General features: G+C 36.0%; 1 protein-coding gene across 6 annotated transcripts in view; it reads right to left on the bottom strand.

The window, feature by feature from the left end:
• NALCN (sodium leak channel, non-selective) overlaps positions 1–21,849 on the bottom strand; it is a 269,461-nt gene that overhangs the window by 126,723 nt on the left and 120,889 nt on the right. The gene's annotated exons all lie outside the window — the stretch shown is intronic.

Below are 21,849 nucleotides of genomic sequence, written 5' to 3'. Positions count from 1 at the left end.
CATTCAGTAAATGTCCAGGAATGTGGAGCTGTGGGACTGTAACCTGCTGTTGTGAGATAAGCAATGTGGTCAAGAGCATTGGGGTTATTGTCTACTCTTCTCAGAGTTTCAAAGAAAATCTCATTTTCTCACAGCTCAGCCACCTGAAAGTTCATATAATGAGATGCTGTGGATTATATTTGAGAGCAAAGTTTTCTGTACAATGTTATTCGTGTGTTTATAGCTGCTTACATGAATAAACAAATGAAAGGGGGCATCATGAAATACTTCTATTACAGGCTGAGAATTATTTTGTGTCCTGCAGAAGGGTGCCTTCTCAGTTTTGCTGAGATCTTATTCAAAAATTGAAATCCAAATGGTAGTTCCTTTGAAGTGACTTATATTATCTGCAGGATCTTGTTCCTTAAACAACCCACTTAGTTTAGTTATTCAAAACAGGGTAATTAGAGGTTGTTGAAGGTTTCATGTGTTGGGGATTGAGATGAGGAAGACATGGTTTGTTCTCTTAAGAAATTTAAAGGAAAAGAAAAAGTGACAAATATGGTCTGTAGGAGAAATATGGTAAAGCTACCAAAGCAAGTTAGAAGACCAACATATTCCTCTCAGGTAAGTCAAGAACAGGTTTGGAAAAATAATGGCAATTGACTTTCATGATGGAGATGATTAGGATTTCAATGGTGGAAAAGAAGGTGATGAACAAAGGCCTGGAGAAAGTTGTTCCTTTGAACTACTTTTCATTTTGTTATGCTATTTTCTTTCAGTTGACTCAGTGCCCCAAATCATTACTGGTTTCTACTTTATAAATTGAGAAAATGAACCTTGTACCTGTCATATATGTTTAATGGATTCCCCCCTCCCCCATCACTCATAGTATTTTTACAAACATAAATTTTAAATTTCTATGAGATCTAATTTATCATTCCTTTTATTTGAGGTGTTTTATTTTGCTTAAAAAGACTTCTGACACTGCAAGATTTGACATAAATGTTCCCACATTTTTATGCAATAGTTTTTATTACATTTAACATATTGAACTAGAAATCATTGTTTAAATCAGCTTAAATCTATAATTTATTTTGGATAATAATGAAATAGCAATTAATCTTATTTTTCTTTTCAACAGGTGATCAGTTGATTCAGCACAATTTAATTGAAAAATCTTTTTTCTTCATTAATATGAAATATCCTCTTTGTCATGTATTAAATATTCCTATGCTTTCAGCTATATTTATGGATTTTCTATTCTTTTCCATCAGTCTATTGCATCCCCAAATTGCCTAAAATTATACACTTAATAACTTGTCAAGTTACTAGCCCTTCCCTATTTACTCTCAGCAGTCTTTTATTTACTTTTATGTTAATTTCCCCAAAACAACTTCTTGTTTTATTTATTGAGATCTCATTAATCTAAAAGAAAATTGCATTGTTCTCAGTTTATCCTCCAATCTTGGAGAAAGACATATCTTCCAGTTAATTGTCTCCATTCATGAAACTGAACAGACATCTTATTATATAGTTTCTGCTCATTTCTTGTTTTGTTATTCAAAAATCATAATCACATGATACCACATGATTAAAATATTACATAGTAAAGAAACCTGATGATGGGTCTCTTAATGGATAAGAAACAATGAATAATAAACAACACTGCATGCCTAAGTGTTTCAGCCCCACTTCCCGGAGGCCACCGTTCTTAACCATTTGTCTTTTCACTTCTGGTGGTGCTATCTATATAACCTATTCAGAACTTCTGGATTTACCCACTTTAGACATAGACTTCTGCTATGATGTGAAGATTTAGTCACAACTTCACTCCCTACTTTGCTTGACCACTTCCACATTTTGAACCTATATCGTTATTTCTATTTCATCAAACTCTCACAGAATGGCTTGCCCTCACTCTGTGTAATAAGAAAGTCTCAGCACTGCTGCTCATCTCATCACCTTCCCCTTCTCTCATTTCACCCTATTTTGATACTTTACCTCTCAAATCTAATTCTATAAACAGGAGTGAACAGCTTTGTTTACAAATGCTTCTTTTTTTGTTTCTAATTACATGCTCACATATTAAACATCACCTGCCACGTCAGGCCCTGTTCATAGTGCAAGTGCCTGGCTGCAGCTAAATGAATCAGGGAGAAGCAGTTAGCCTGAGAATGGGTCATTTGCATGAGGTAATCTGGAACAAGCAACTCTGCCCCACTAAGGAAGAACTAAACAAATCCAAAACATCTCTAATGAACTTCAAATGGAAGCTGCAATGAAAAATATCACATTGTTAGCAGTAGTATCTGGAGGTGAATAATGAAGAGAGATTGGCTATGCAGCTGATTAAGACCAATGGGGGAGTCATTACCAAGTCAGTTATAAGTGTATTGATAGTCCAAGGAAGCAAAATCTCTGAATGAACTAAAATTTCATGGTAAAGAAAATGCATTGAATAAAGAGATTGCAATGATGCTCACCAAATGGAGAAGGAAGGTTTTGAAAATCACAAACTTGGTGAATATCCTATTCCTTGGGTATGAGGGAGCACTCAGAGGGTTAAAACCAGAGCAGAGATAAAGGCACAAGGAAGTGAGCTGTTACAGGGATGATAAATGAGAAAATACATCTGAGACCAGAGAACAGGGACTTGGGCTCACTGAAAGGGCCTGAGCACTGCAATGTAGAGGCACAAATATCACTGCAAACCCTGCTCAGCTTCCTTTGCTGGTTTATCTTCAATTTCTTAAACTCTAAGTGTTGCAAAGCTTGAGGGCTCAATCTTCAGATTTCTTTCTTATCTCTCAATACTTTCTAACTAGTTGATCTCATCCATTCTCATGCCTGCAATTAGCTTCTATATATTAATGTTCCCACATTTGTATGTCCAGCCCCCTACAAATGTCCAGAATCAACTTCACAGCTTCACTTAGATGTCTATTAGACTCTCCATGCCTCATTCCCGAAACCTGTTCTTCCCACATTCCTTCCCATCTTAGAAAATGATAATCTATTTTTCAAGTTACAGAGGTCAAAGGTCTCACAGACATCTTTGGACCTTCTAATCCCTTCACATCCTGTATTCAATTTGTCAGGAAATCCTGCTAAATCCTAGCCTGATTCCTGGTTCTAGTTCCAAATTTCCCTGATAGTCCTACTAACACAGCTAATAGTTTCTCCTTAAGTAGCCCTACATTTTGATGCTGTACTTTCTGGTCATAAACCAAGATTGGGAGACTTAAATTAAAATAAGTTCACCAAAAAGGGAAGAAAGGAGAATGAACAAGTATTTGCCAGGCTTCTCTTTTGTTCCAACTAACAAGCCTTGGACACCTATCACATGTGGCGTGAACAACCTTTTCTAGACCACACTTCCATGGGGTCACTGAGGGCCTTAACATAGTATTGTAGGCAGAGGCAGGTTCATCAGTGACAGGACATTCTCTTCTCTCTCAAAGATCCATTTTGACCACAAATCTTTTTATGATAGACCTTCTTAGACTCAGGTGAAGACAAAGCAAGAGTATTTTCCCGTGCTGAAATAAACAGGCTGAAAGTCTTTATTCAGACCTTGAAAAGTAGTTCTTAACCCTTTAAAATATATCATGATGTTCTTTGATAACCTGATGACCCAATACATGTTTTAGGTTTTTAGTATGTGTAGAAATCAATTTAGGTAAAGAACAATTAGATTTTTTAAAAATTAGGATGGGTAAACACTTTAAGCTTTGATCAATATATAGTGTGTGGAATATATAGCATAATTTTATTTGTAACTAAAACTATAGATGTATTTTTGTGTGTATAAAAATAATTGAGTCCTGGCTAGTGTGGCTAAATTGCTAGAGTGTTGTCCCAGGTACTGAAAGGTCACTGGTTCCATTCTTAGTCTGGGCACATACCCAGGTTTTTAATTCAATTCTTGGTTGGGGTGTGTACAAGAGGCAACAGATTGATGCTTCTTTCTCACATTGATGTTTCTCTCTCTCCCTCTCTCTTTTTCTCTTTAAAATCAATAAAAACATTTTTAAAAAATTCTTAAAATTCCATACAACAAGCTTGAAACAATCCAATAGGGAGGACTGAGGAACTAGGAAAGAGAGCAAATTATTGAACATTACAAAGTAAGAGCTTTACAAAAACATATTTTCTATATCTCAAAATTCACTTTTAAAGGTGTATAATTAAATGATATTTAGTTTATCCATGGAGTTGTGCAACTATTATAACTAATTTAAGAGCATTTTTATCATTTCTTCCAAAATTTATTCTTTACCATTATCAGTCACTCCCCTTTCTTCTCTCCTCCAGATTTGGGTAACAAATAATATATTTTCTCCCTCTATGGATTTGCCTATTCTAGACATTTACTATAAATGGAATATTACAATATGGGATTAGGATTCATTTACGTTCAGTATGCATCAATCCTTTAGTCCCTTTTATTGCTAAATAATATTCTATTATATGGATTCCCCACATTTTAGCTATTTATCAGTGGATTAACATTTGGGTTGTTTTTGCTTTTTGGCTATTATGAATAATGCTGCTATGAACATTTGTATACAGGTTTTATGTGGGTATATGTTTTTGTAAGTTACTTTGTACTTAATATGTTTTTTACTGTTGGTATTAAAATACATGTAAAACATGTATTTCTTTTATTTCCAAAGTATATATATTAAAAGTTATTAAATGCGGTGAATATGACTGATATCATCCACATACTACTCTCATTTTACAATATCATTTGCATCTATTTTATTTATCTTTAGCCAGTTTTAAGAACGCTTCCTATATAAAAGATTTGCTTTCAAAGTGAAATCTACTTGACAACTTATACAGTAGCTCTGCCTTCCTATGGAGAGTTTCCCTGCTGTGTCTTACTATCAGTCAGCCCTAACATAGAAGACTTGCCCTGGTGGTAGGTATTCAATGAGTGCAAAAGTGACAACACTTTTGATTTTAATTGCTTTAATTATTCACCTGTGTAACTTCCTTGTTCCTTTTCCCCCTCTCAAATAGCAGTGATATCTAGAAGAGTTTTATCTTCTGAAAAACTCACTGACCTCATAATTCTTTAATATTTTGTTGTATAGCTCCTTTTACTTAAAGATTACTCAACTATTCAAAGTGTTGTCAATATCTAACATGATTTTAATATATGGTAAATTTTGGACCTACCTAATATTAAAGTTAAATTTCTAAAAAGTGCATTGGTTGGCAAAATTATGACTGACAGGATCAAGGTCTTATGGAGAATCAGGGATTGGAAAAACCATTGCAAATGCCATTAAATATACTTAAAGACCCACAAAAAACAAAAGCTCCAAGAGCCATCACTTACTGTGGCCAAACTAAATTGTCTATAAATAAAAATTTTGTGGATTTGAAATTTTTAGTAAAAACTTTGGAGTGTAACATTAAAGCCATCAATGGTAGCCATTTCTTGATTTGAAATTCTCCCTTCTCTGGTTTAGGTGAAATTCTATGGTCCATCAATTCAATTACACCCCTTTCAGTTCTCCAAATTCCACTTCTCTGTTGTTTGCTAAAATCTCAGGAAAAATGCCACCTCCTAGGTGAGTCTAATTCTCCATGGCTGCACCCACCCATCTAGCTGTGCTGTGGAGAAAATTCTACCACAGGGAGGTGGGCTCCTTTCCACCACAGCCTCTAAAGGAGACTCCCAGCACTGCGGGCAAACCTCTTTGTTGTTTTTGCTGAGTGCACTGTCAGAGGCAAGCTTTACAAACTTCTTCATCTGATTTAACTTTGGCCACCTCATCTCTGCCCTCACTTTTGGGAGAAGAAGTTCCTAGAAGGAACAGCAGGATTTCAGTTCAAGATAGGGACTGAATGGGCTGAGAATGAAGTCCATGGCCCTCTGTGAGTCATGGGCAGAAAGGCAAAGAACCAAACTTTAGTTCTGCAGACACTAGGCTGAGTTTGAAAATAAATCACTGACTGGCTAATTGGCTTTCAGTAAACTATCTTTGATGACCAATCTTTCTCAAATGTGTGATCATATCATCACTCTCTGAAGACTGTTTTGAGAATCAAAATAAATAAACTACATTTGAGTACTTTGCAAACATTAAAGCACTACATAAAACAATATTCTTAATAATGTTAAAAATCGATCTTAAAGAAATTACCCCAAGCAAAGGCTTCTATTATCTAGCTAAATTTTTAAAATTCCTATATATTTTTATGACGAAACTTTTTAATGTCAAATACAATGCGATTTCATTTTTATTAAGCACAACATTATATAGAGTAAACTGTATATCAAGAAGACATTTCCGGTCTGGCCCTGAGTCTATGGCGGGTTAAAGGTTTCTGCTCAGTCTTCATCTGTTACTGATTATGTTCCCTTGAGGAAGAGCCATATTAAGAAAAGTTTTCTTTTTCTACTTGTAATAAAATATCCATCATGAAGTAAAGCTATGGATTTGACATATACTTATACACCAGGTTCATTTTTGGCCCATGTGGAAGAATTCATCATGGCTGTCATTCTTGAGTGTTAGCATGCCAGATTTGGCAATAGGATGAAGTTATCTTTAAAGAGAGTCGACAGGACTCCAGAAGGAACATTTGATGAGGAATCTGCCAACTGCCTTTATTGCCTTCTGAACTCCCTGTGTACAACATAGTGACTAGGCACTTATATACCTTATGAAGTGATCACCACGTGCCTCTTGTGTTGTACCTGGTAGTGTTGTATTTTGTACCTCAAAAATCAACGCAGGAGAAGGAATACCACATAACCAGACTTCCTGAAAAGATGGGGAGACAAAAACATAGTCCGCACGTGAAAGAAAAGCAGGCATCACCAGAAAAGGAAGTAAACGAGTCAGAGGTAAGCAGCCTACCAGAGCAAGAATTCAGAGTAATGATCATAGCATGGCTAAAAAGAATGGAAGAGAAATTTGACAATAGCCAAGAAGAAATGAGGAAGAACCATGAGGAAATGAAGAAGAGCCATGAGGAACTGAAGAAGAACCAAGAAGAAATGAAAAGTGACATCGCTACCATGAAGAACTCAATAGAAAGCATCAAGAGTAGACTAGATGAAGCAGAGGACCGCATCAGTGAGCTAGAAGATAAGATGGAAAAAAATACCCAAGTAGAGCAACTTCTAGAAAAAAAGATTAAAAAGCAGGAGGAGAGCCTACGGGAGCTTTGGGACATAACAAAACAAAATAATATTCGAATAATAGGGGTTCCGGAAGGAAAGGAAACTGAGGTAGACATGGAAAAAGTATTTCAAGAAATAATGACAGAAAACTTTCCTGAAATAGAAAAGAAAAAAACCACACAAATCCAAGATGCCTGCAGAGTCCCAAGCAAAATGAATCCCAGAAGACAGACTCCAAGGCACATTATAATTAAATTGGCAAACAACAATGACAAAGTAAGAATCTTAAAAGCAGCCAGAGAGAGACAGAAAGTTACATACAAAGGAACCCCCATCAGACTAGCAACTGATTTCTCAACAGAAACTTATCAGGCCAGAAGGGAATGGGACGAAATATACAAAGTCATGCAAAGGAAGGGTCTGAATCCAAGAATACTGTACCCAGCAAGGCTATCAATCAAAATTGAAGGGGAAATCAGGAGCTTCACAGACAAAAAAAGACTGAAGGAATTTATCTCCACCAAACCAGCAATGCAAGAAATGCTAAAGGGTCTACTGTAAAAATAAAGAAATAAGAAGTGAAGAAGGAACATGGGTATAGAATAAAAATGGCGTCAAATGAGTACCTATCAATAATAACCTTAAATGTAAATGGATTAAATGCTCCAATCAAAAGACATAGGGTAACAGATTGGATAAGAAAACAAGACCCATACATCTGTTGTCTACAAGAAACCCACCTCAGAAAAAGAGATGCACACAGACTGAGGGTGAAGGGATTGAAAAAAGTTTTCCAGGCAAATGGAAATGAAAAAAAAGCTGGGGTAGCAATACTTATATCTGACAAATTAGATCTCAGAGTGAAGGACATAACAAGAGATAATGATGGCCACTTCATAATAATAAAGGGAACAATCCAACAAGAAGAAATAACCCTGGTAAATATATATGCACCCAATACAGGAGCAACCAAATACATTAAAAAACTGCTGGAGGACATTAAGGGAGAGATTAATAGCAATACAATCATAGTAGGAGATTTTAATACCCCACTGTCACCCTTCGACAAATCATCTAAACAAAAAATCAGCAAAGAAATATCAATCCTAAATGACTCACTAGACCAGTTGGAATTAATTGACATCTTCAGGACACTCCACCCCAAAGCCACAGAATATACATTCTTCTCAAGTGCACATGGGACATTCTCAAAGATAGACCACATTTTGGGACATAGGCAAAGTCTCTTCAAATTCAAGAAGATAGAAATCATATCAAGTATCTTCTCAGACCATAATGGCATAAAACTGGAAATTAACTGCAATAAAAATAATCCAAAGAAATCAAACACATGGAGACTAAACAGCTTGCTATTAAACAAGGGCTGGGTTACCAGAGAAATCAAGGAAGAAATTAAAAACATCCTGGAAACGAATGACAATGAAAACACAACAATCCAAAATCTATGGGACACAGCAAAAGCAGTTTTGAGAGGGAAGTTCATATCCTTACAAGCCTATTGCAAAAAACTAGAAAAAATAGTAACAGATGATCTAACTCTACAACTCAAAGAGTTAGAAAAGGAGCAACAAGAAAAGCCCAGTGTAAGCAGAAGGAAGGAAATAACAAAAATCAGAGCGGAGATAAACGACATAGAGACCAAAAAAACAATACATAAGATCAACAAAACCAAGAGCTGGTTCTTTGAAAGAATAAACAAGATAGATGGACCTCTAGCCAGGCTAACCAAGAAACAAAGAGAGAGGACCCAAATAAACAAAATCAGAAATGAAAGAGGTGAAATAACAACAGACCCCACTGAAATACAACGGATTGTTACAAAATACTACGAACAACTCTATTCCAACAAACTGGACAACCTGGAGGAAATGGACATATTCCTAGAAAAATACAAACTTCCAAAACTCAATCAGGAAGAATCTAAAAATCTCAATAGACCAGTGACTTGGGAAGAAATTGAAACAGTCATCAAAAAGCTTCCAGCAAACAAAAGCCCAGGGCCAGATGGCTTCACAGGAGAGTTTTACCAAACATTCAAGGAAGAACTAAAACCTATCCTTCTCAGACTATTCCAAAAAATTCAAGAGGAAGGAACACTTCCAAACTCCTTCTATGAAGCCAGCATCACCCTAATACCAAAACCTGATAAAGACAACTCAATGAAAGAGAATTACAGGCCAATATCCCTCATGAACATAGATGCCAAAATCCTCAACAAAATTCTAGCAAATCGGCTCCAGCAGAGCATCACAAAGATCATACACCATGACCAAGTAGGATTTATTCCAGGAATGCAAGGTTGGTACAATATCCGCAAATCAATAAACGTGATACATCACATAAACAAGTTGAAAGATAAAAATCATATAGTCATATCAATTGATGCAGAAAAAGCATTTGATAAAATCCAACACTCTTTCCTGATAAAAACTCTTAACAAGGTGGGAGTACAAGGATCATACCTCAACGTAATAAAAGCTATATATGATAAACCCACAGCCAACATCATACTCAATGGGCAAAAACTAAAACCATTCCCTCTAAGAACAGGAACAAGACAGGGATGCCCACTATCGCCACTCCTCTTTGACATAGTACTGGAAGTACTAGCCATTGCAATTAGACAAGAGGAGGAAATAAAAGGCATCCAAATTGGAAAAGAAGAAGTAAAGTTATCCTTATTTGCAGACGACATGATATTGTATATAAAAAACCCAAAAGACTCCATTAAAAAACTAATTGGCTTAATAAATGAATTTGGCAATGTAGCAGGATACAAAATTAACATCAAGAAATCTATGGCATTTCTATACACCACCAGTGAGTTTATAGAAACAGAGACTAAAAAAGCAATTCCATTTACCATCGCACCAAAAAAATTAAGATACTAGGAATAAACTTAACTAAGGAAGTAAAGGACCTATACGCGGAAAACTACACGACACTGAAAAAAGAAATAGAGGAAGATGTAAACAGATGGAAGAACATACCATGTTCATGGATTGGTAGAATCAACATCATCAAAATGTCCATTCTTCCTAAAGCAATCTATAGGTTCAATGCACTCCCCATTAAAATACCAACGGCATATTTCACTGACCTAGAAAGAACTCTCCAAAAGTTCATTTGGAACAATAAAAGACCCCGAATAGCCACAGCAACCCTGAGAAAGAAGAGTAAAGTAGGAGGTATCTCAATACCAGACTTCAAACTGTATCACAAAGCCACTGTTCTCAAAACAGCCTGGTACTGGCACAAAAACAGACATATAGATCAATGGAATCGAATCGAGAACCCAGATATCAACCCAAATCACTATGCTCAATTAATATTTGACAAAGGAGGCACAAATATACAATGGAGTCAAGACAGTCTCTTCAATAAATGGTGTTGGGAAAATTGGACAGATACATGCAAAAGAATGAAACTAGGTCACCAACTTACACCATACACAAAAATAAACTCAAAATGGATACAGGACTTAAACATCAGACGGGAAACCATAAAAATACTAGAAGCAACCACAGGCAACAAAATCTCAGACGTATGCCAAAAGAACTTCTTCACTGATACTACCCCTAGCGCAATCGAAGCTAAAGAGAAAATAAACAAATGGGACTACATCAAAATAAAAAGCTTTTTTACAGCAAAAGATACCATCAACAAAACAACAAGAAAGCCCACTGTGTGGGAGAACATATTTGCAAATGTTACCACTGATAAAGGTTTAATCTCCAACATCTACAAACAGCTTATACAACTAAATAAAAGGAAGATGAATGATCCAATTAAAAAATGGGCAATGGACCTAAATAGAATATTTTCAAAAGAAGACAGAAGGAAGGCCAAAAGGCACATGAAAACATGCTCAAAGTCACTAATTATTCGAGAGATGCAAATCAAAACAACAATGCGGTACCATCTCACACCTGTCAGAATGGCCAACATCAACAAATCAACAAACGACAAGTGTTGGCGAGGTTGTGGAGAAAAAGGAACCCTCGTGCACTGCTGGTGGGAGTGCAGACTGGTGCAACCACTGTGGAGAACAGTCTGGAGTTTCCTCAAAAGACTGAAAATGGAACTCCCATTCGACCCAGTAATTCCACTTCTAGGAATATATCCCAAGAAACTAGAAACACCAATCAGAAAGGATATATGCACCCCTATGTTCATAGCAGCACAATCTACAATAGCCAGAATTTGGAAACAATCGAAGTGTCCGTCAGCAGATGATTGGATCCAAAAACTTTGGTACATCTACACAATGGAATACTATGCTGCCATAAAAAAGAAGGATTTCTCATCATTTGCAGCAACCTGGATGGAATTGGAGAACATCATGCTGAGTGAAACAAGCCAATCAATGAAAGAGAAACACCACATGACCTCACTCATTTGTGGATAATAAAGAACATTATAAACTGATGAACCATAAGATAGATATAGTGACAGTATATCAACAAGTAGACTGTCAAATTACAGCGGGGAGGGGAGGAAGATCTGGGGGAGAAAATAGATCAACGAAGGACTTGTATACATGCATATAAGTGCAACCAATGGACACAAAACTTTGGGGAGGGAGGGGATGTGTGGGAGGAAGGGAGGGGGTCAAAAAAATCAATAAAATATATTTAAAAAAAAAAAAAGAAGACATTTCCTTTCGATACATAATTTTGAAAGTGTGCCAGTGATTTTGATGGCATCTAGCTTTGTGTCTACTATTCTGTGATCTATTCATCAGTACTGACAACCAACTGAAAACTTTATTTTATATGATGTTTTTTCCCAGGCTATATCTTACCTATAAAATTATAGAATACAGCTAAAATGAATGCTTTGTTACTAATAGATACTATAAATGGCATTTGGTGCCATCAATACATTAGACAGAGTATTTATTTAATAAAACAGCAAAACTGTGATGTTAGCAAGTGGAGAGCTAAACAAATTAGGTGCTGTACTCTCTTAAGTCATGACCTATTCTGTGAGATTAAAACACAATGGTACACTGACTGAATTTTGTTGTTGGGACTTAGTTAGTGATTAGTGACTTTAAAATGGAAAAGTTTCTGGTGTCATATATGTCTCCACACATGAACTCTTTGGAATGTGAGATCTTTTGAAATCAATTACCTTTGTAGTCAATCAGTGAAATATTTAAAATATTAATTTCTATACAATGAAGATTCTATGCCTTATTCTTTGTGGCTTAGAAAAAAAATAAAGTTGAAACTGGTGGTTTCAATTAATTCCATGACTGCCTGTTATGTTGGCAAGAAAGGCCAAACTGTTCTTTGCTTTTTTTCAAAATGAACCCACATTATTTGCTTTCATAATTCTTAAAATATGCTTGTTGCTAAGCATTCCATTTAAATGAATAAAAAGAGAGGGGGAGAAGCATGTTTATTGGTTAAATTTATGGAAAAGTCTTACTGAATCTAGACTAATGTAATTGGCCTTAAATGTCAAAATGAGCTTGAACGTAATTAGAAGCAAAGCAGACATCAAAACATTATGCCTATTCCAGCAGCAAATTACTTTAAGTAGAGTCTACATTTAAATATAATTTCAAGAGTAAAAGGAAAGATGGCAGAAGCTCATTTGCAAAAACCAGTGAATCTTATAAGTGCGTATAGTTGTATCTGTCTCTTTTCTTTTAAATGTTAGCCATTCTTTGGTTAACTTTTCATACACCACCATAAATGACAATGCAGACAACATTATGAATTTGTACAGTATCCTAGGATTTCTCTCAGGGAAAGGTAATAATAATATGTGACACTGAGCCATAATTAGTATTTATATGGTGCTTTACAGCTCCCAAAGCAATTAATTGTCTATTATGTAGGAAAATATTAGCAATGCTAATAAATTAGAATCAATTACAGTACATACTATAGCTCCTATTATAGAGGGGAACTGAAGTGCAGAAGCCTTAAATGATTAACCTACCTTGTTTCCCCAAAAATAAGACATCCTTTGAAAATAAGATCTTCTTACAGGTTTCCTTCTGAGTGAAATATAAGGCATCCCCCCCCCCAAAAAAAAATAAGGCCCCCCTAGGCTAAACATGAGAGATTTGGTCCACTGATTCTGAAAGAAATGGAGTCACAAGAAATTCACCAGAAAATTCAGGAATTAGATTGTTATGATGATGTTCCAGAAGATGATGACATGATTGTCATTGAATAAATGAGTAAATTCTTGATACTGTAGGATTCACAGTTTGTCTGGTTTGTGTTGACATCTACCGTACTACCGTACCATATACAGGTAATAAATTTTCTTTATTTTCATTTAACAATAAATGTGTACCGTATTCTTCTTCATGGAAAAATAAGATATCCCCTGAAAATAAGACCTAGTGCATCTTTGGGAGCAAACATTAATATAAGACACTGTCTTATTTTTGGGGAAACAGGGTAGACTTGCAGGCAGCAAATGATGTTGCCAGGATTCTAGGCTGGAATTTGTTGACTTCAAATTCCTTCAGTCCTTTTGGACTTTATAGGTATAAGACATCTTGAGATCTAATAATTGCTGGTATCCTTTTATTATCTAAAGTACCAAAACAATCAAGATACATTTAGAATTTTTTTTTTACCTCCTTTGTCAAGCACAGTACTGGGTACACATCTGAAACTCCATATTATGCTGGACTGATTAATGCAAAATAGATATTGCCAGCATTTTTCATTCTTTGCTAAAATAAGCTCTACTCATTAACATTTTCCATATGAAAAGGACATAACCTTTTCATTTTCATGAGAGTCTAAAAGAACAGAATGTATTTTAATAATAAAAATATTTTAACAAAGACTGAAATGCTAAAGTTCCTATATTAGAAACATTAATTTTAAGGAAGAACTATCAGGATGAACTGAACAAAATTATATTTTTTCCTTAACAGCATTCCTTGCAGAGCATGCTATTTTTAGTTGAAAGGTACACTTCCCACCAACTATGTTAAAATAATATTGAAATGCAACCATCTAGCTGACAGAACAAACAGCTGTGAAAATGGAACCTGGAGATTTATGCAAATAGGAGACTTCTGAATTAATTTCCTTCATGGAACAGACTGTCAAGTTTCTTGAAGTATTTATGCCCTATTTCTTAATTAGTGATTTTGCTAATGCCAGTCATATTAAATTTTTATAACATAAATGATGCATTTCATAGGCAAATATGTGCTATGAAATTGCAGATGGAAGTTGTTACTTTTGGTGCAATAAACATTTAGTAACATATACAGAATAGAGTTTCTAAAGCACAGGTGTATATCCTATTGTTAAATAAACTGAGGCTTTATTAAGAAAACTTTTGTAACTAAAATCCCAGAGTCTACAAAGCAAACCTCACAATTTTTTCTAACTATCCTCTGGCATAAATATGATTAAGAACAAGATTCTTCACTTGACTTCAGAAAAAAAGCAGCTTTAGTAAAGAACTGCTTATATTTTGCATTTAAAAAAATACTATGCTTAGAAATGGTTTGTTTATTATTTGATCCCTTTTAGTTGGCTTTGATTTCTCATTTCTCTAAGTTCACAAAGATCTTTACTGCAAATTATATTGATGAGAAAGAGAGAGAGAGAGAGAGAGAGAGAGATTGGTTGCCTCCCATATGGACCCCAACCAGGAACTGATGGAAATCAATATACTCCAATGAGTGCATGCAATTAGGCAGTTGGTCTTTTTTCTCTGTAATATAATGTCTTAACTTCTTGCATTTTTATGGAAAGTTGCATAGGATGAACTAAAGTGAATATACTAAATTGGAATTGGGACCATTTTCTAACTTTCCATGCAATACAGAAAACTTCCTGTTAAGGTACTGCTGCAATAATTTACTGAGGGAGCCCTGCTTGTTGGGCTTTCTGATTATTGCCAGGAATTCTGCTAAACTGTATTCCCATGCCATTCAGGAACAATACTAGCCATTACCACTTGTTGATTGCCTGTTGCATTGAAGGCACTGTGTTAACTCTCATTTGTATACTTTTATCTTTAACCCTCCTAATAATCCTCTAAAAGATATACTATTGATCTGTTTTTATTTATGGGGGGTTGTATGGAGCCATGAGAGAATAGTTGAAATGTCTGGCTATAAGACTGTATTTTTTGTAGGCAACACTCAAGAAAATATTTAATAATATAGTCACCTTTTCATCAGTGAAAACAGGCTTACAAAAGCTCATCTGAACTGCATGAGACAGTTATTCCTCATTAATGGCTCTCATTTATTTTTGAAGTTGGTATAATGGAATAGATTGGCTATTAAAATAATATTAATGGAATATGGCCATTAATAGTTGGAAATCTGCAAATGATTGGGAGAAAACTATCAAAATATGATGAGGTGCATACAAGGTTCTCCCCAAGGAGTGCACATCTGAGATTGAAATACAAAGACACTTTATTTAAAGAAGGTTATGATTCTGATAACTGCAATGATAGCAACACATAATAGCAGTAAAAGTTGGCCCTTTCTGTGCTTCATGCTGCATTAACATCATCCTTTAAAAGAAAATGCACAATATACTGTTTTATCAGCATGCCACTGTGTGATGAATCACTACAAAAATAAATTCAAATAGGAGCAAAAATCCTCTCTGATATTACAGCAGAAAGGAAACGGAGTTAATTTTACAGCTTATTTTGGGTTGAGATGCTTATCTATATCATTGTGTTACCTAACAATTTAAAGCAAATCGATAGTTTTGTATTGCACAGCTGTATCCAGGCAATGATGACAATTTGACCTAAAGCCTCAAATGAAATTACCTTTAAGAGACTGTGGAAGATTTGATATAGTAATAGCCACACAGAAAAAACAACAACAACAAAAAACACATTATTTTTCTTTCTGCCGTAAAGATGCTTCCAAGTCCTCAAATAATCATAAAATTTTGTCTCTGCTCAAAAAAATGCATTTCGTTCAATGAAAATACCTCCTCAGAGAAATAACATTTCTTCTAGTGTAACCTTCCTTAAAATAGCTCTTCCGATATTCTCCAGGAAAAAAAAAAAAAGAGTAAAAGTCTTCAATGGCTCCCCTGTGCACAAACCCAACCTCTGGAGACATTCTTATCATCCAGCTCCAGACAGACACTTTAATTCCTTCCTCATATGTCCCTCCATGCCCTGTGATCTCCACATCTCTAATTTATTCATTCTCTGTTCCCTCTTTGGAGTATCCTCATTTAATGCCATTGCCCATATCCTTTCCTATTGAAATCATATGCACCCCTAAAGACAACTCTTCATAAAGCTTGGCAGACCTCCATCCCTGGAAGCAATCGCCTCCTCTTATTAAAATGAGATGATTTGGGAACACCATCGCTTATCACATAGAGGTTCCCAGAATTTTAAAATACTCTGCAGGATGTCTTTGATATATTTCACCTTCTGGCTTACTTGAGTTCTTTCTTATGTCTGCTATGAGATAAACTAACTTCTTCCTTATATTTTCAGCTATGTTATAAGGTAAAGAAGGCAGTTGGTACATTGGTTGATGTGTACATACCTCATGGCTTCATCACATAAAGAATGTTGACTGAATTACAAACAACAATAAAACAGGTACATCTTTATTTAGTCTTCATTGTGAAGAGATGTATCTGATATTTTGTGAAAAATGGATTTCATTGGTGTAGCTATTAGGGGAACAAAAGCATGGGGATGTGATCACCAACAAGATCCATAAAGCAAAGATCCATAAAGCAAAGAAATGCGAGGCTGAGGATGGTAAAGGCAGATGGTCTGGCCTGGCCTCAGGTTGTGCCTATTTAAAAAAAAAATCAATTTAACCCTGGGAGACAGTCATCAGAATGTGTTTTGTTTTTTTTTCCTTTTCAAAATGTTATCAGTGTCTCCTTATATATGAATACAAATTACAAACACCAGAAAACTCTGGATAAAATATTCTTTTAAAGTCTTAGTTAATGGAAATAATTGAAACCCAAGAACAAAAAACTAAGTTGCTTGAGTCAAGAACAGGCAATCCTAGGAGACTCATGATCTCTGCTAGACTTCAGTTTTAAATCTTGTGTCTGGCACAAAGGGGCAAAGTCCCATTCCACTAAAAGGTGGAGATGGCTAACTGAGATACCTGAGTAAAGATGGATTCTTATTGGGTTCCCTAGAAGTTTTATGGCACAAGGACATGAAAAGGGAACTTTGTGTTTTGACTTAGGGAAATGCATAGGGAATCATATTCCAGCTGCTACTCAGAACTGCAGGGGATGGGTAGACTAGTCGATAGTGGGAATGGGTTATCTAAACGGAAATAAAGTAAGATTGTTCCATATCCCAACAACCACAACAATCAGTTTGGAGTAAATGAGCTAAAAGACACAGCCTGACAAGACTGAATGTTGCTTAGTTGTGGGGTATAGAACATTCTCATATTGCTGACAGCAGATACATTGGTAAAAGTATTTTGTAATGCAAGTTAAGATAGCTTCGTTCTAAGACTCAGCAATTCCAATCCTACCCACCAATCTTAAAGAACTGTTCACATGTGCAGAATTTCACATGTGCTTAAGTTGATGTGCAATGTTCAGAGCAGCATTATTTGGAATAAAAAATATTTTTAAAAATTCAAGTCCTGCATGCATTAGTTTTCTATATTTGTGTTACAAATTTAGCAGCTTTGAACACCACTGGTTTATTACCTCAATTTCTATAGGTCAGAGGTCTGGGTATGGTGGTTGGTGGGTTCTCTGCTCAGGGTGTATAAACTGAAGTTAAGGAGTAGGCTGGCCTGTGGTCTCATGCGGAGCATGGGGTCTCCTTCCACCCTCATTCAGGTTATCAGAATTCAGTTCCTGTGATTGCAGGACTGAGGATCCTGCTCTCTTGATTGCAGTCGCCTGAGTGCTATTCTGATCTCCTAGAGGTCACCACCAGGTCCTAGCCTCATGGCCCTTCAAAGTGACAGCTTACTTCTTCAAGGCCAACCGGAAACCCTCTTATCTGCTTTTTGATTGACTCTGAGTGATAAGCAACATATTCAGAGGAATTAAATCCAATCACATTCACAAGTCCTTCCCAAACCCAAGGGAAGGGGATTATTCAGTGAGTCAGATATCTTGAAGGCCCACCTTACCATTTGTTTGCCATGTAGGAAAATGGAAAAATAATTGTGCAGTTTTTTAAATAAGTAGTGCATCATATATAATGCAATATATAGTTACATGTTATACAACAAGAAAAACAAATAAAATATAGCTACGTGTACTCATATTGGCAAATCTCACAAGCAATGTGTTGAGCAAAAAAAAAAAAGCAACTGGCAGAAGAAAGTGCAGTATGAAACCGTACAGGGCAGGTAGTGGAAATTATGCAAATGTGTGATTTGCAATTAAGCCTATATATGCACTAAGAGCTTTAAAGGGATAAAACAGACACACACACACACACACACACACACACACAAAACACACACACACACACACACACAAAACACACACACACACACACACAAAAAAAAAAACAAAAACAAAAACCAATAAACCATAAATATCAAATTTAGAAAAGTGGTTCTCTATGGGAAAGAGAAGAAACTGATGAGGATAGGGGAACTCAGGGACTTCAGAGCCATTGCCAACCTGCTTGTTAAGCTGAAGAATACATTTTATTATTCTTGATATCTCTTTGTATGTCTAAAATGTTTCATAAAAAATATATGAAAGAAAGAGTAATAAAACAAAAATTAATAAGGGTGTCAGCAATACTAATTGAAGTAATCAAGCTCTGGAAATAAAATAAATCTTGAATTTATTAAAAAAAATATTTCTAAACTCTATCAACACCTGGAAAATAATGAAAAATAAATTAAGGATCATGCTGCTTCTTCAAATTTCTCAGTAATTCTTTCAGCACAACTAAAACTACAATTAGCCATTTTGGTGGAGAGAAAACGGGGAAATTAATTTGTAATTAAGTATTTTATAGCATTTACCATTTATATTGTATAACTGATTTAGACATGATTTTAAGTGAAAATTCAATAGAGCAAGTAATTAGCATTTAGAGAATACAAATTAGAAACATACCAAATAAATAATATTAAAACGCAAGTGCCTCATGCTATGGAGGGTAGCGCATTATTTATGCATAAAAATGATACTCATTTGTAGAACTGCAAAACAAATGAGGGCTTATCCTGATTGTTTTAGCGACCAGTTTTATAACCTGTACAGAACTATTTCATTACGAAAAGTTAATCTGAATTGTTCTCCTTTAAAACAACCTATTAGTCCCAACAAAACAGCAACTGCAAGATATTGCCTCTCAGCAGGACTTGCTCTTCCTTGTTAATTCTACTTAGCAGTGTGTCTGTTTGGAGAAAGTTATTGGCTTGAGATGACAAAGCTGTTTTATAATATAATTTCAAGCACCCTTTCTCCATCTCAAGGGATTGTATGCTGAGGCTCTCTTGGCTGTTTCTGCCCCACTGTCCTTCCTGATGCTACACATCCCAGTGTTAAGCACTTCTGATACTTGTACTCTAGTAGAGGTGATAAGATCTGTGCATAGCCAAACCGGTTTGGCTCAGTGGATAGAGCATCGGCCTGCGGACTGAAAGGTCCCAGGTTTTATTCTGGTGAAGGGCATGTACCTTGGTTGCAAGCACATCCTTAGTAGGAGGTGTGCAGGAGGCAGCTGATCGGTGATTCTCTCTCGTCGATGTTTCTAAATCTGTATCCCTCTCTTTTCATCTCTGTTAAAAAATCAGTAAATATACTTAAAAAAAATCTGTGCATAAATGTCATTAGCATGTGACAGAAAGTGACGATTGCCATAAAAAGAGGGGAGGAGGGCAGGGATCTAGTATGTGCCAGGCCCCACACTGGCTGCTTTGCAGGTATTATCTGGGCATCGTGGGAAGGAGCTGAGGCCCAGATGCTTCTGGTAAAAGAAATGAAACACCAGCCATTCTTCCTGCCACATGTTTATTTAAAAGAAATGAAACACCAGCCATTCTTCCTGCCATATCGTTTGCACTGGGCATGTGAGAGCTTTGACATAGAGGTAAAAGAGAGAAATTTTATTCAGCTTTTGGGTCCAACCACTCTACAGGTTTCTGTGGTTGTCTTTGAAATATTCATCTCGTGCTATATGATTAATCTAAGCCTGACATTTTGATTTCAGCCATATTGCCAATGATTCATTTAGGAGTGGCCAAGTTATTGGATTTAGTCAGTAAGACGGGAGAGATCCTTTGCTGAGGGAAGAGGGGATGGTGCTGAGAAAGATGGCCTTGTTTCTAAGGAGACTCAGGCAGAGATGGTCCCTTCTCCCCTCTAGAAATGTCACATGCATTTTGTTAACATGAAGGCAGTATGTGAAGAAGGCAATTGCATTAGTTTGCTGGGGGCTGCTGTAACTAAGTACCAAAAACTGGTACTTAAAACAATGGGAATTTCTTACTTCACAGTTCTGGAGGCTAGCAATCAGAAATCAAGGTGTTGGCAGGTCCATGCTCCCTCTGATTCTCCTTGCCTCTTCTAGTTCTAGGTGTTGGCCAGCAGTCCTTGGAGGTTCTTGGCTTGTAAATGCCACACCAATCACATGACCATCTTCTCCACATGTGTCTTCACATGACCTCCCCTCTGTGTATGTCTGTGTCCAAGTCTCTCCTTTTTATAAAATTCAGTCATATTGGATTAGGACCCACCTTTATGACCTCATTTTAATTTGATGATCTCTATTTCCAAATAAGGTCCCATTTTGGGGTCCTGGACTTCACCACATCGTTTGAGGTACATAATTCATCCCATAATAACACCTGAGAGAATTCAGAGTCCTGGCTTCCTGGAATCTAATTAATCCCTTGAATGTTGTGAGATAAATTTCCTAATTGTTTAAGTCAGTTGGAGTCAAGTTTTCTGCTACTTGCAGCCAAATTATTCACACAAAATTATGCAGACATTTCAGATGGGAGAGAAGGTAAAGGAGCTAATGGAGGTCTTGGAGTAGTGGACAGCAGTGGAAGAAAGAACCTGGCTTTCTCCTTGCACAAACATGCTCCCCCTGAGTGGTTATTTTACATAAATTCCTGAACAACATCACCCCTGCACAGTCCCCCAAGAAAGGATGTCAGGTGCCAACAAAAGGACAAAGGACAAGGCCACAAAACTACGATGGGGGGCATGGTCCTAATACCTGGTCCTAATACCTATTGGGATAAGATATATATATATCTTATCCCAATATTATCTTTTTAATATAATAGGACTTACTACATCAGCTTATGGTGAAGATAAATACATTATTTTATCTTGATCATTAAACTTTTAATGTTTCTAAATCCACATGGAGTTAATTTTCAGGATCCCTCTGGTTAGAGGCTAAATCTTCTACATGAGTTCTGCTTGTGGATTGATTTATTTTTAACTTCCTTTTAAGCGTAAGTGAAATCTAATGATAATGCTGAGGCATGTACTAGATGATCTAAAGACTTCAAATCTTTAGAAGAGTTTATGAGTTTAAAATTCAAAAGCATCCTTCTGGGTTATACCTGATATAAAAATATCTGAACTGTAAAACAGATTTTAAAATGTTAACTCTCACAAACAAACAAAAAAAAAGAGAGCAAACTTTGCTTTAAAATTCTATTATGTTTTCATTTATAGGTGCTGAGAACCCTACATTCAATCTTTACTGGTCTCAGCATCTCATTCCAT

Source organism: Pipistrellus hanaki (assembly GCF_964339955.1).
Source record: "Pipistrellus hanaki genome assembly, chromosome: 3".
NCBI classification, from domain to species: domain Eukaryota; kingdom Metazoa; phylum Chordata; class Mammalia; order Chiroptera; family Vespertilionidae; genus Pipistrellus; species Pipistrellus hanaki.
This window is presented reverse-complemented; position numbering and strand designations above follow the sequence as displayed.